This window comes from Neopsephotus bourkii, unplaced genomic scaffold, assembly GCF_033783945.1.
Source record: "Neopsephotus bourkii isolate Nb327-2 ecotype Australia unplaced genomic scaffold, CSIRO-AGI_Nbou_v1 NB_1520, whole genome shotgun sequence".
Taxonomy (NCBI): Eukaryota; Metazoa; Chordata; class Aves; order Psittaciformes; family Psittacidae; genus Neopsephotus; species Neopsephotus bourkii.
The window spans coordinates 609311-623478 of record NW_026901996.1 but is presented as its reverse complement, the minus strand read 5'-3'; the positions used below and the strand labels follow the sequence as shown (position 1 = coordinate 623478).

Sequence of the window (14168 nt, the reverse complement as noted above, 5' to 3'; positions counted from 1 at the left end):
TTCTTAATGAGATATGAAGAAATACTGAAATAAGAAGCAAAACACTTCTGAATACATTCCCGTATGCAGGTTCCCCTAGATTCCTCCTGCAATATGGGAACGCAAGGAAGACACTGAGTCTGTGCCATCAGACACCATTATGCTCCTCTGTTATGCAAGAAAATGATTGCAAGGCATGTTCGTAAGATCATCATTATACAATTAAAGTGAAACTAAGCTGGTGTTTGGGAGCATTTAAGCTGCCATTAGAAACTGAAGCTCAAGCTAATATCATATTTCAGCAAAGTTCTGACACAAGCCCTGAAGGAAATTGCCCTAAGTGAGTCTTGACTGGATTTATATGCTGGGATATACAATAGAGCTGATTCCTGGCATTGCAGAGATGTAATACCAATTACATATGCAGAAAAGGAGTATCTCTGTAACCCAGATACTTCTTCCATTTGATCCTCCAGGCCTGCTCTACCTACCTTGCAGTAACTTCCAGGCTAAGCTGTATCAGGCATAAGCAAGTGAACTTCCTGCAGTCACTCTTGCTTGAAGCAAAGAACATTTTCCCAAAAACCAATCCAATCTTGGTTTGGAAATTTACAGTGATGGAAGAATCAAGCACAAGCCTGGATAAGTGTTTCCAATAGTTAATTATCTCTTTGGTTAAAAACATTCCTTACCTCTAGTCTGAATCTGTCGAATTTCCACTTTTAATTACTGGATATCATTATATTGTTATCAACTACGAGGCCATTTTCATATTTATCTTGTCCATGTATGCTTCACAGGTGGGATTCGACTTATTTAGCTTCAGCTGTCAAGCACTCACTGTATTATCTAAATTAATTCAATAGGTTCCTTCACACTCAGCGCAGAGACAGTCATCTCTCATCCCCACCCTTTGCAGATGGCAGGCACATCTTTATGTGTATTGGCTGGGTGTTGATGCACCTTCCCTCTGCTCCTGTTGGACACTGTATGTGGATTTTGTGCCTGGACTCCTGCTGTGACTACTGTGAATAATAGTACCACAGTAAGAAGAAATAACTGAGTGACGAGAACCACCTGTATTTTTAGGCTGATGTGGGCCATTCATACTTTTAGTCTCAGAGATCCAGCAAGACACTGGAGCAAAAAACTCTTTATATAGGGAAGGATCCTCAGCCCAGGAGTGTAAAAGATTAACTGAGGTTCGAGTCCTTGTGAAAAAACAGAGTCAGGTCTATGAAACACTGGTGTGGTAACATCATGCTTCACCCAGTGACTAGTGGCAAGGATTTACGCTGTAGTGGCAGTGGGGTCCTTGAGACCCCACTGGAAATGTGCTGCTGTTGACAGAGAAAATCACCCTGTATCAGTGAGCATGCTTCTGTTCATGTGTGTGTGATTACAGGCACAGCTCATGATGGCTATCACGTTAGCAGAGTTCTTTCACTGCTCATAGAAGCACAGATGTGCCAAAAGCTGTGATCCAGAAGGAACACGTCAAAGGCTGAGTGAGAACAGCTAATCCTTCATGTCTATCCCATCTTTTCCACTGTAATTGCCTGGAGGAATGCTACCTATCACCAGCTGTGGCAGTGTGTGTAGGCGAAAATTGAGCTGGGGATCTCAGACCACTACAACGCCCTCCATGAAGGCCACCGCGCTGTGATGGTAACATCCTGCAGTTTATGCCAGCCCAGCCTGGATTTGCATCACAGTCAGATACCATGTGCATAATTTGTGACAAATCTCCAACCCTGTTTCCCAAACAAGTCAGAGCCTCTGCCCTGATGCCCACAGGGTAGCGTCCTCCTGAGTGGCATCATTGTTTAGTGGTAGTTCCCTGGTTTAGAGGAGTTGAAACATATCACCCAGCCCACTCTGACACATAAGACATGTAAGCCACTAGAAGTTTGATTTAGGAATATTTTTAGAGGAAAGTTGAATATGTCTGTTAGACTTAAACCTCTTCTACTTGATCTTCACGGCTTGATACTGAAAGGCAATACACTGTGCAGAGAGGTTCCCTCTTCACCTAGGAATCAGGATTATGGGTCTGTCCCCTCCTCACAAGAGCACTTATGCTTGATATTTCTCCAGAGCAGCTTCGTAGCTTACAAATACTTGCACATGACGAAGCTGGGACAAGACTTCTGAAGACTTGTAAATAATTTTGGCAGATAATTCTCATTCATTTAATGTAATTCTCTAGGAAGCATTAAAAAATCCAAGTCAGGATTCTTAGGAGAAATTTCTTTCTGTGCCAGAAAACCTTTACATAGCTACTGCCAACATTAATGTGGAAATAATAATACCGTAAGATTTCAAAATCATGTTTATAAGCAGGAGCCGCTATGGTTCAGAAAACTCCTGTGATTCACCAGCACTGCTGTTATGGTTAATTTTCCTGGAAAAGTACATTATTGCAACAATTCCTCTTTTTTGTCATCACAGTGCTTATTTCATTATCTGTTTGTTTTTACTGCTGGATCTTAGTTTGGCACAGAGACCCTTGCATCTAAAAAGGGTTTTAAAAACCATCAACATCTTGAAGCATATACAAATTGCCAGGGGATTTTTTAATTTCTTTTTTGACTTTTTGAATAGCATTGTGTTTTTGTACTTTTTAACAGCAGTGAGCAATCCTCCCTCTCAAACAGCAGTGTTTTTAAGTGACGTTTCAACTTCTGTGGCTGCGGTCCACTCTTTCATAGTGTGGGAAATGCCCTGCCTCTGAACTGTAAGCTACACATCACATTCTCCACAAGCCTGCAATTTAGCAGAAAGGAGTAAACACCTCTGAGATCCTCAGGACATGTTTTTAAAACAGTGTCTGTTACTTGCAAGGATTACGATAGCTATAGCTGAGGAGTTAGCAGAGAGAAAACACCACGTCAGGAGAGAGTTGCTGAGGACAGGTCAACAGGAGAGTCTTGAAGTAATAGCATGAAATGGAGCAACAGAAAATTACAGCTTAACTGCCCAGAAGCTGCTAGACTGCCAACTAAGCTCCCAGGGGAGATGATGAGAGTCCCAGAGGATGAGTGGTAAACATGGGCCTGGATGAAACACTGGAAAATTTGCTGCTTGCCCTTGCAACCCTAGTGTAGGGTAGGGTAGGGTAGGGTCAGATGGATAGGATAGGATAGGATAGGATAGGATAGGATAGGATAGGATAGGATAGGATAGGATAGGATAGGATAGGATAGGATAGGATAGGATAGGATAGGATAGGAGGCCTAAACCGTCTCAAAAGTTATCTGTGAAGCATCTTCTGGGGCAGATGATGAGCAGGAGATGGTGGCTAGACACTCCAGCCCCTCTTGTTGCTCCAGCTGGGCACTTCTCCCCTTTTCCCTTTCTTCCTCCTGCTCCTCGTTTCTCCACTCCCTTCCTACTTTCCCCTATAAGACCCCTCTTAAGCAGCTCTCTATGTTGTAACTCCAAGAATCTTGATAGCATGGCAACAGTCTGGGTCATCACAGTGCACAAGAGCTATCAAGATCACTCATATCACCATCTCTCAATGATGTTGGCTGTCCTGGCCTTTCATCAGCTGCAGCTTGTAAGATAGCCACAGCTCAGTTTAAGGTTTTCCTAACAGAAAATGGGGATGGACCTTTGGAGGGGGTTGTCATGATAGGACAGACAAGACACATGGGTACAGCGTGCTCATACCCTCCTCATTCCATGCATCTGTATCTATGCTCATGGGCAATGCAGCCCAGAGTTTTCAGTTTTGTGGTGAATGTTTTCAGACATCCATCAGAAGGTTGGTCACACATGACATGGACACCTGGGGAGCTTGAAATGAGGAAAGGTGCAGAATAAACATCCTTCTTTTCCATAAAGAACAAGGAAGGTGGAAAGAAGAGTTTTAAGAGTGACATCAAAGCTTTCTCACCCAAAGGAGAACTCTCTAAGCCAGATTCCTCTGAGCAAATAAAGACATATGCAGCTAAACATCCTAGGTATCTCAGCATCAGCAGGAATAATGAAGCAAAACTAAAGGTGGACTTCTCATCTGTAAGTAGACATTTCAAATGTGCCATATACTCCTTTTCATTGACTCAGCAGGGATTCAAGAGTAATTAACTCAGTTGTAAGTAGTTGTGTTGTAGACATACAGCGACAGATGACATGATCCTGCATTCATGCCTTGGTGGGCTGCAGCAGAGCTGCAGGCAGCAGGGCTTAACACCGCTCCCACTTCAATTGTTTAATTTCCCTTTGTCTTTCAGCCCATTTTTGATTCATGCTTGGACTTCATGACTTCTTCCATGCCACTCCCTATATGCAGAGCATTCCTCCAGCTGAGGTTTGACAAACATCATGATTCTTAAAACAGCTCAGAGCACACCTACTCTATGAAATACTGAAGCTGCAGTCAGCCCACCTGTGGTGCACTGCTGGCACTGGCAAGGGGCAACCTCCTCTGGTTCCTATCTCACCCAGTCCTAGTTGCAAGGAGGTGCTGGATCCACCTCTCAAAAACTCAGAAGGTCAACTAATTCCCTCATAGGGAGTGGAACATGGGAGAAGTGAAAGGAGACACGAGAACTGTCTCATGACTGTCATTAGGTGAATGACTTTTGCCAAACTAGGGGAATAATTTGCTCTCTTTGACCACAGAGTGTAAGATGAGAATCAATGTACTAAAATTGCAGCAAAGGTTAGCTGTTAGGGTAAGATTGCTGAAGGAAAAGATAGTGGATGTCTGAAGTACATTAGGTAGATGGCAGACGCTCTATTTCAGTTGATACGAAGATCAAGCTTGAGACACATGTTGCACTGCAGTAATAGCTAAGGAGCAGGTTGATGGGTTACATGGCTCTCCAGGACCTGTTTCCCACGAGTAGATAAGTATCCAAATGTGATGAATCACAGGGTAGGAATCCCATCTCATCCTGGGGCAGGACAGGGGCAGAGGGATAAGGTTAGCATTTAGAGATGTCGTTTTGTAGCCCTGGGGAAGGTTGTTGTTGGGGTCATGGCCCTGTTTGATTTTTAGTGAAGTTTCTTAATTCCGCAGAGCTCACAGAGAAAACTGCTGAGGTTAACAGCGGTTGAAGTTCAGGAGAGGGTACAGAGCTGGTGAAAGAGTCCAGAAACATTCAGATGTGTCTGTTGCTCCTACTTCTTGATCCAAGAGACGCTTGAAAATACACATCTGCCAGGTAATTCTCTTATTTGCAGAACAGAGTTTTCTCTTTCTGTAGCTATGAGTCACATCCCATTCCTATATTCCAAAGAGCTGCCATTTGAACAGGATTGTAGGTAGACTGGAGAAGTGTCTGTTTTTTCCTGAGAAATCCTGGTCTAAGGTAAGCACAGGAGATGAGATGTTACCAGAGCTGTAGTAAAAGCTACAGCTCTGAGGCAGAATGGCTCCCTGGGACTCAGAAGATAACGTGAGTGCTGTCTCAACCTTTTTCCTACTCCCAACCCAGGAACCACTGCAAGCAGCAGCTCTTCTCATCTTGTTCCTGTTTCCTCAGCCTCATGCAAGTTCCTAGGTAGGTTCCAATGCTCTGCCAGGCCCTGATATCCTTCCTGACCTGATCCACAAAAGCAAATAATATTTTCGTCTTCTCCAGTAGCTTCTGTAAGCTACCCCAAGCAACATACTGCCACAGCTAAAGGGGTAGCAGTGCCAAAACCAGCTGGGACAACATAATCTCAGATTTATCTCCATGGACTTCAGTTACAACCATTTGGATATGGATAGCTTACCCTGGCCCCATACAACACTCTTACTAGGTGTCTCAGATATTGTCTGTGTCCCTGTACTATCCTAATGAAGACTTAATGAGTACTTTTTTGGTGACAATAGAAACTTTATGACAGGAAGAAAAGAAATAATTTCCATTCCCATTTTCCACAGGGACCTTCAAGACACGTTAGATGTCTACCTGATGGGGTAAGCATGTAAGAGACATCTCACACTTCTTGTTCACTCTAGTCACCAAGACTTTACTCTGCTCTTGTGAGACCTCACTTGGAGTACTGTGTTCAGTTCTGGTGTCCTCAACATAAAAAGGACATGGATCTGTTGGAACAAGTCCAGAGGAGGGCCACGAGGATGATCAGGGGACTGGAGCACCTCCTGTATGAGGACAGGCTGAGAAAGTTGGGGCTGTTCAGCCTAGAGAAGAGAAGACTGCATGGAGACCTCATAGCAGCCTTCCAGTATCTGAAGGGGGCCTATAGGGATGCTGGGGATGGACTCTTCATTAGGGACTGTAGTGATAGGACAAGGGGTAACGGGCTCAAACTTAAACAGGGGAAGTTTAGATTGGATATAAGGAGGAAATTCTTTCCTGTTAGGGTGGTGAGGCACTGGAATAGGTTGCCCAGGGAGGTTGTGAATGCTCCATCCCTGGGCGTGTTCAAGGCCGGGCTGGACAAGGCCTTGGGTGATATGGTTTAGAGAGAAGTGTCCCTGCCCATGGCAGAGGGGTTGGAACTTCATGATCTTAAAGTCCTTTCCAATCCTAACTACTCTATAATTCTATGATTCTAAGACCTTTTGAACACATCCTAACCCCCTTCTAGCATATGCTCAGCTTCTTTCCATGGAAACACCTTTGCTGAGTCATATCCTTGTGATGAGCTGGGATTTGGCCAGGAGACACACCTGGAAACGTGAGCTGAGAAACATACAAGGATACTGACCCAGCAGGTATGCTTTAACTGCCTTCTGAGGCTCAGAAGGTGACATGGAAATACTGTGTGTGCTGCCCTGTTGCAGTAACCACACTGCCAAGACGAAGCATTGCCCAGAGGGAAACAAAAGCCTTGGACTGGCTGGAACAAAGGGGAGGGAGGTACGCCCTTAGGCTGGTCTGTTGCTTTGTGCTTATGCATCAGGGCATACACATCCTTGGAACAGTCCAGTCAAGCTTATTCACGTAAAACAATGACAAAACCTCTTAAGTTAGTGAGCTGTAAAGATCCCAGGGACACACTCCTTCACATCACATCTTCTTGGGTATGACCTCCTGCACAGAGGTCTGAAGCTAGGTAAGTAGAAATAGGACTTGTTTCTGCTGTGTGTAGAGTCAAACCCACCTTTGCGCAAACTCATAGACCTGGGCAGGTTCAAGCACTACTGTAACAATGAACCCTGCCAGGACTGGCAGCAGCAAACTCTCTGAGAAGGGGGTATGAGGCAGCCTGAGGAGAGGTGGAAGGAGATGGGAGGACTAGCTAGGGAGTTGGCTGAGCCAGGCAAACTGGGTGAAGTGATGAATCAATGTGTCATTCCCTGAGCAACCACCAGACAACTGGCCAAGTGGTTGCCCTTCCCAGTCAGGAGCGTGTGTCTGAACAATGTATGGATTGCTGCTGGGGGTGAATCCCATCTCAGGACCCAGCAGATGAGTCAAAGATGACTCAGGTCTCTACAGTCCTCCTTGCTCAAGTGGTACTGGAGGAGGCAAAATATGAAGCCTGTTTGTATTTTCCTGTGTGACTGCTAGTATTGCTATAAGCTGTAAAAACTGCACCAGGGCATTTTTGCTGGACAGACTTGCCTGCTGGGTGCACACATTAAGCTGTAAAATCAGTCTTTCATAGAAGAAAACAGCTTCATTTATAAGTGTCCCATTAAGCAAGAACATGCTTCATTATTTGTGGGGAGACCATTCTCCTGCCCACATGTTGAGGTATCTTGGAAGCAGTATGTAGCCCTTTGAGGACCTATTATTAATTTGAATTTATTGAGTGCTGACAGATATGCTTGGTGTTTTACATCCACATAAGGGAACCCTTGTGGCTTCAGTGTTTCAAGAGAAAACTCCCTTGAAAATGTGGAAACCCTTTTGGTTTAAGGAGGCTGAAAGACACTATTCTGGTTTTTGAAATGCTGGCCCCAGCAGCACTCCATGGCATAGGGCTGCTAAACACCAATGGGAGTAAACAGGGACTCTCCCCTCCACAATGGGCTAGGTAACGTTTACTACCCTGATCCTGTCTGCCTGAGCTGTATCAGAGGATCATGAAGATACTGGGTACATAGAAATCAAATTTGGTTTATTTTCGTCTGTGTAACTGTGAGAAGACTTAACTTCTTGTTCTGAAGCCAGTTTTTGGGTTGCAGGATTTCTTTGTTTTTCTGCATTGTGTTCTCCCATAATTCTGTCCTGCCAAAAGGAATGGCATCTCCTGTGAGTCCGTGGTTGTTGAAGAAAGTGTAGTAATAGAGAAAAAAACATATCCCTAAGCTACTTCATTTTTAATGATATTTCTAACACTCTTTTTCAGCAGTCATGTGTCGTAATTCAGCTAATGGAGGTACATTTGATTATAAAAGTTTGGGTTTTGACACTGCAGAGTAGTAGACCATACAGACTCACACAACATAGCACTATTTCTCCTCTTTAAAACAAAACGGATAGCTCTATGTGAGTAGATATGTTTGGGTTTCTGTGTTCATGAGACTTTTTTTGTAACTTGTCAAAGTAAAATCTCACCAAACTTTTTGTGACAATGGCCTTGACAATACTTAAACAGCTGTAAAGGCAAAGAGTGAACAGACATGCTCTCTTCTTGCTGTCAATAGCAGGATTGGTGATGCCCAAAAGGCCCACACACATATGCTCTTTAAAGCTAGTGAGTCATTGACATGTGGGATGGAGTCCGGTAAACCATACTAACCTTTTCCAGGTCCTTCAGCATGGTGTGTGATGGTGAGGGTGATAATGATTAAAAGAAGAAACTGTTATGTTTGGGGAAGTGACCTGGCAAAACACTGTTGTTTCTTTTTTCCCCTCCCACAGGTTATAGATTACACTATAGAGAAAGAATTTACCCAAAGGCAGATAATGCTTAAACCATTTAGAAATAATTAATAGACATTAGAGTCATGGCATACTACAGCAAACTGTATCCTGAAAGGCTACACAATGACTTTCCTTGTTAGAGTAAAGAAGGTTTGTTTAGGCTTAGTTGGTGCTTCCTACTACTTAATTACCCATAGGTGAGGTAGCTGTGCTCTTAAGGAAGTCAGAAATGCACACTGATGAGTACTGGGCAGCACAGACCACTTAGTTTTCACAAAATATTGCACAGATATGTTGGCAAATTAGTTTTGCAGGTGGGGCACTGGGTCTGTTTGCTTCTTTAAGTGTCTTGTGTTTTCTAAAAGGTCAAAATAGCTTTATGTTTCATCTGCAGAATCAATTCCTTCCTTTTGTGTCATCATGCATTAAAGTAGCACCTTTGAGACAGCTGGTGTCTCTGGTAGTATCCTCCTAGCCATGGTCAGCAACAGGACATCCCTTGTCACTCACAGGTAATCAATGTGCCTCTTTGGGACTATAGGAGCAGCAGGAAAGGGTGGATGCTTTCCAAACACCAAGTACCCAGGGCAGACCCATAAAACACAAGAAGTTATAGAATCACAGAATCATCTAAGTTGGAAAAGACATTTAAAATCATCAAGACATCTGTTAACCTAACACTGCCAACTGCACGTCTAAACCATGTCCCTAAGCACCTCATCTGCATGTCTTTTAGATACCTCCAGGGATGGTGACCCAATCACTTCCTTGGGCAGCCTGTTCCAATGCTTGACAGTCCTTTTGGTAAAGAATTTTTTTCTAACATCCAATATAAACATCCCCAACTTTTCTTTTTTCCATTTCCTCTTGTCCTATCACTTGTAACCTGGGAGAAGAGACAATCCCCACCTCATTACAATCTCCTTTCAGGTAGTGGTAGAGAGTGATAAGGTCTCTCCTCAGCCCCCTTTTCTCTAGACTAAGTTCCCAGTCCCCAGGTCCCTCAGCTGTTCCTCATCAGACTTGTGCTCTAGGCCTTCACCAGCTTCATTACTCTTCTTTGGATGCACTCCAGCACCTCAATGTCTCTCTTGCAGCGAGGGGTCCAGAAATGAACACACTATTTGAGGTGTGGTCCCATCAATGCTGAGTACAGGGGGAGAATCCCATGTCCTGACCCATGCCTCATGCTCCTTTTGGCTGCCCATTCCCCAAGGGCATGGGAAATGCCACTGCTCAGCTGCTGGCAACCCTCACACCCTAGAGACAGTGCAGCTGGCAGAAAGAGAAGCTAAACCAGCCCCAGCTCCTTCATTTGTTAAACAGCACCACGGGGGAGGAAGGGGATACATCCGCTCCCAAGGCTTCGCAGAGGAGGTTGGGAAACATCCCTTTTCCCGTGGCACCCCTTGCAGCTGCAATCCCACCATGTCCCACGCTGCCGGCACAGCACAGGCAAACATCTTTCTGATCTGATGGTGCTACTTCCTACCTCATGCTGCTCGCAGCTCTGGCACACAAGTCTCGGTTTGGCTTGAAATGGGAAAGGTCTTTCCCACTGAGCTGGGATGTAAACTGGGGCTTAGATATACAGGAGCTGGAAGCCAGCTTTCTGGATTTGCTCCTGTTGTTTGCCAAATACTCTCTATTCACAGGAAGATGATGAAAAGCATTTCTGTAAGTTTGTGGCTGTCTAGTTCCTAGCAAGCTGTTAATATAAAGGAGGGGAGGAAAACCGAACCCCAAAGCCTAAAAACCTGGACAGCTTACAAACCTTCTCTATAGTTTAAATACAGGGTTGGTCTAATACTTCTAACTGGCTGGAGCAGCTCTCACCATTTCCCAGACTGTTACTTACGTGCATGTAACCACTCTAACTGCTTATGCCTGTTAATTGTGCTGCGTTCCTTTCCTCCTGGCTGACATGGAGCAATGAAACTACCCAGGTTTGACATTATAAACCAGGACACTGAAGCCAGAGCATGAATGTAAAAGGTAATAAATACCCCAGTAATCTCTCCAGCAACACAGAAGCAATAGCAGGATCTTTTTTGCTCCAGAAAACTCAAGATAGTGTTTATTAAGGTTCTTTTATTCTTGGAGTTCACAACATCGCAGTTTTCAAATACATCCATGTGTGCCCAAAAGGTTCATACTGCTATACAGTAGGACTTTATCTTTTTCCTTGAACCCCGGGTCTGTGATTGCTTGTGCCTCTGACATGTCACTTAACATCTCTCTGCAACTAAAGCCCCCATCTGTGAAATAAGGTGACACACTTTATTGAATTCTGGTTGTTTAGACTACTAGCTTCTTCAGTGTTAAAGAACTTCTACTTTTCTATGGTATCCAACACAGTGACCTCCAAGCTTGTTTTGGGTCTCTGAAGGAAAATGGAATACAGAGCTGCAGAGATCCCATAAATATATAAAGTTGTGCTCCCCAAGAGACAATCAAGCATTTCACCAATCAGTTGTTAGGAAAGTAGCAAATGTTGTCTCTATTCTCTTAAAAATGCCCATTTTTACAATTAATGCAGTTTAATATTTAATATTTTGTATTCAGCGTGCCCTCAGCCCCCTCAAGTACTCCTATCAACATCAGTAAACCTTCATCTGTTCAGTAAAAGGCAAATCAGTGATACTGAGGAAGTATTTTCATCTTCACACCACTTGAGCAGCTTCCCAGTTGTCCAAAGGAAGGTGTCAAGCCAGGTTTCACCTTGCTGGCCCAGGCATCACAAATCACACAGACAACCTGGTGAGGGAATTGCACATGGAAGGAAAATCTGCATGATAGTTGCAACCCTGATCATTATAATGCCCAATTGCTTTCTCCGCAGATCCAGCTGTGTGATTTCCAGACACAAAGCAGCATTGACAAGTAGGATTTAGCCACATACATCCACCTCACTCAGAGCAAGGCCCTTTCCTTCAGTGATTCTCCAGGGGGTGATTCAGATCTCTGATATGCTGTTCAGATGTTCCTCTCTCACTTCTTTGCATTATAGGTAATATGGAAACTCCTACTTTTGGCATCTCAGCTAGGTTAGGGGATTTTGGCAGATGACTTCTTTTCCCACCTTTTCCTTTCCCTCCCCTCCCCTCCGCTTCCTTTCCTTTCCTTTCCTGTTCACAGCAAGGATGTCATACTTTACCTCGTTACAATGATTTACTGTTTCTCACCTTGTCCCACTGGTTTCTCTTTTATATATTTATGGCATTTATTTACTTGTAGCTGCATTTAGATGAGAAACAACAAAAGGTTGCCAATAGTTTATTCCAGTAACTTATATCAGGAGCTTATACATACATTTACTCTTAAAGAGAGATCAAGGTATCTGTTTCTTATGCTCCTGTAGCAAATCAGATCTGTTTTCAAACTACTTTTATTGATATCTTGTAATGAAGACATCTGGTCTCAGGGCATTCCTTGTAGCATGGCACTTTGGTCACAGAACCAGAAATGCTCCCTTTTCCAGCACCCCTCAAAAACATGATCTCTCTAAATGACCCTTCTGCTCCTAGGCCATCCAGCTAACCACTGATGGAGCACTCTACTTACTAAGCAGCTTTCAGGACCATAGCTATGCTCAGGAGACTTTTCACAGTGAATATTTACCATTCTGTGGATGGAGTCCAGGTCCTGCTCATTGTGCCCATCTGAGCACTATGGCATCCTCCTTTCCCATCCTTCTGCATTCTGGGGCAGGAGCCTAGACTAAACACTTGCCTGGCAAAGGAAACAGGCGGGGTGTCCTGTTGTCTGCTCCTTGTCCAGAGCACTCATGCTTGTGTACGAACACAGTTCTTGCTCGTGTTGCCTGCCCTCCTGCCCTTCCTACACCGACATCTTCATTCTCTCCTCCACAGCTTTCAGAAATGGAAAACAAATATTTAGGCCATCTTGGATCCAGGCACAGGAGCACGGCAGGATGACATCTGTAAACATCCGTAAAATAATGGCATCATATAACTTTCATCAGACAGCTTATTTATCTCTGAAGAGATTACACCAACTGTTTTTATGCAAAGCAGAGCAATGGAGTAGATGTAAACCCATGACAGGAAACTTTTTATACATGAAAAGGGATTGTAAACTTCTAGCTTAAAGTTATGGATTACATTCATGAGACAGTAAGTCAGATGGCTCTGCTTTACATCCCTTAGGGATTTGCCCTTTACAACCATGCTTACACAGACTGGCAAAAGAAAGCTGGGGAGAGCAGCATGCTCTGTCTCCGCAAGAGCCAGATGGTGTCAAGGGGCACGGCAGGAAAGCCCTGCAAGGAAGCCCAGCTTGCCATCCTGGGAGGTGCACCCATGACTGAGCACAGCACCTCAGGAGCAAGCAACAATGTCTGCGTGTATCCTGGCTGCACTGTGGGAGATACTGTGGGCTCTGTAGCCAATTCTGTATCCCAGAATAAAGATCAGGATCAAGAGAAAGCCTAAATTAACTGAGCCTGGGGCTGCAGATGGCACTCTGGTATGTGCGTGCGTGCTAGACACGTGGAAGGTCAGCAGCTCTGAACTGGGGAATGGCCTGGCAGAGCAGATGCACCCTTGCCCCAGGCATGGTGAAGGTTTCCAGGCAGAAGATGCGTAAGGTGGATAACCTTCAGGATATAAAGTTTGATTCTCATCCCATTTGCTGCAGTCTGTTAGCAGTAGGACATGGCCCCAGGAAGCCTTGTCATTCAGAGAGTGTCCCAAACCAGTAAGAAACCTGTCTCCAACCTCCTGCTCCAACACAAAGGTACTGACACTACACCAGCAACTACTAGGTTTTTTTCTGACAGAGGGGGGCCCTTTGTGTCAACATGTAAAAGCAATGCCCAGACAACCCTGCTATTAAAAATTAAGCAAACAACAGATTGACCAGGGGATACTGGGAAAGCCCCAAACATAGGGATGGACCAAGAGAAGTGCATTGCAAGTATCTCTTGCTCCTTTCCCTAATATGACTTCCATTTGCATGCAGTAGCAGCAAAATCCCATCTCCTGCCATTGGGCTTCATGTATATTTGTGGGAGATTTCTGAGCTCAAACCACCCAATACCTGTGTTTGGGGTGGTAAAAAAAGCAAAACCAAAAACTAACAAAGCACCTAAGAAGGCAGTAAGACATATTCTCTCCCCTAAAGAACTTGTGTGCCAAAGGCACATGGCAGAGTGAGGGTTGGACTCTCTGATGGATGAAGGCCAGGTGTGCCCACTCAGCCAAAGGATGTGGTGTAGTCAGGGTAGAAGAGAGCCCTGCTGCTCTCCTAGCAGTAGTACACAGCTATAGCCCCCACTGTCTCCATGGCTGAAGCAGTATCTGGCCTCTGAACTCCTCTGCAGCAGACAATTACTCTGGAGTCACATCTTTATGCATCTCTGTACAGGCAGTTTTAGTATCTGCTTAC

General features: G+C 44.4%; 1 protein-coding gene across 2 annotated transcripts in view; it reads left to right on the top strand.

The window, feature by feature from the left end:
* LACC1 (laccase domain containing 1) overlaps positions 1 to 14168 on the top strand; it is a 266101-nt gene that overhangs the window by 107466 nt on the left and 144467 nt on the right. The window lies entirely within an intron of this gene.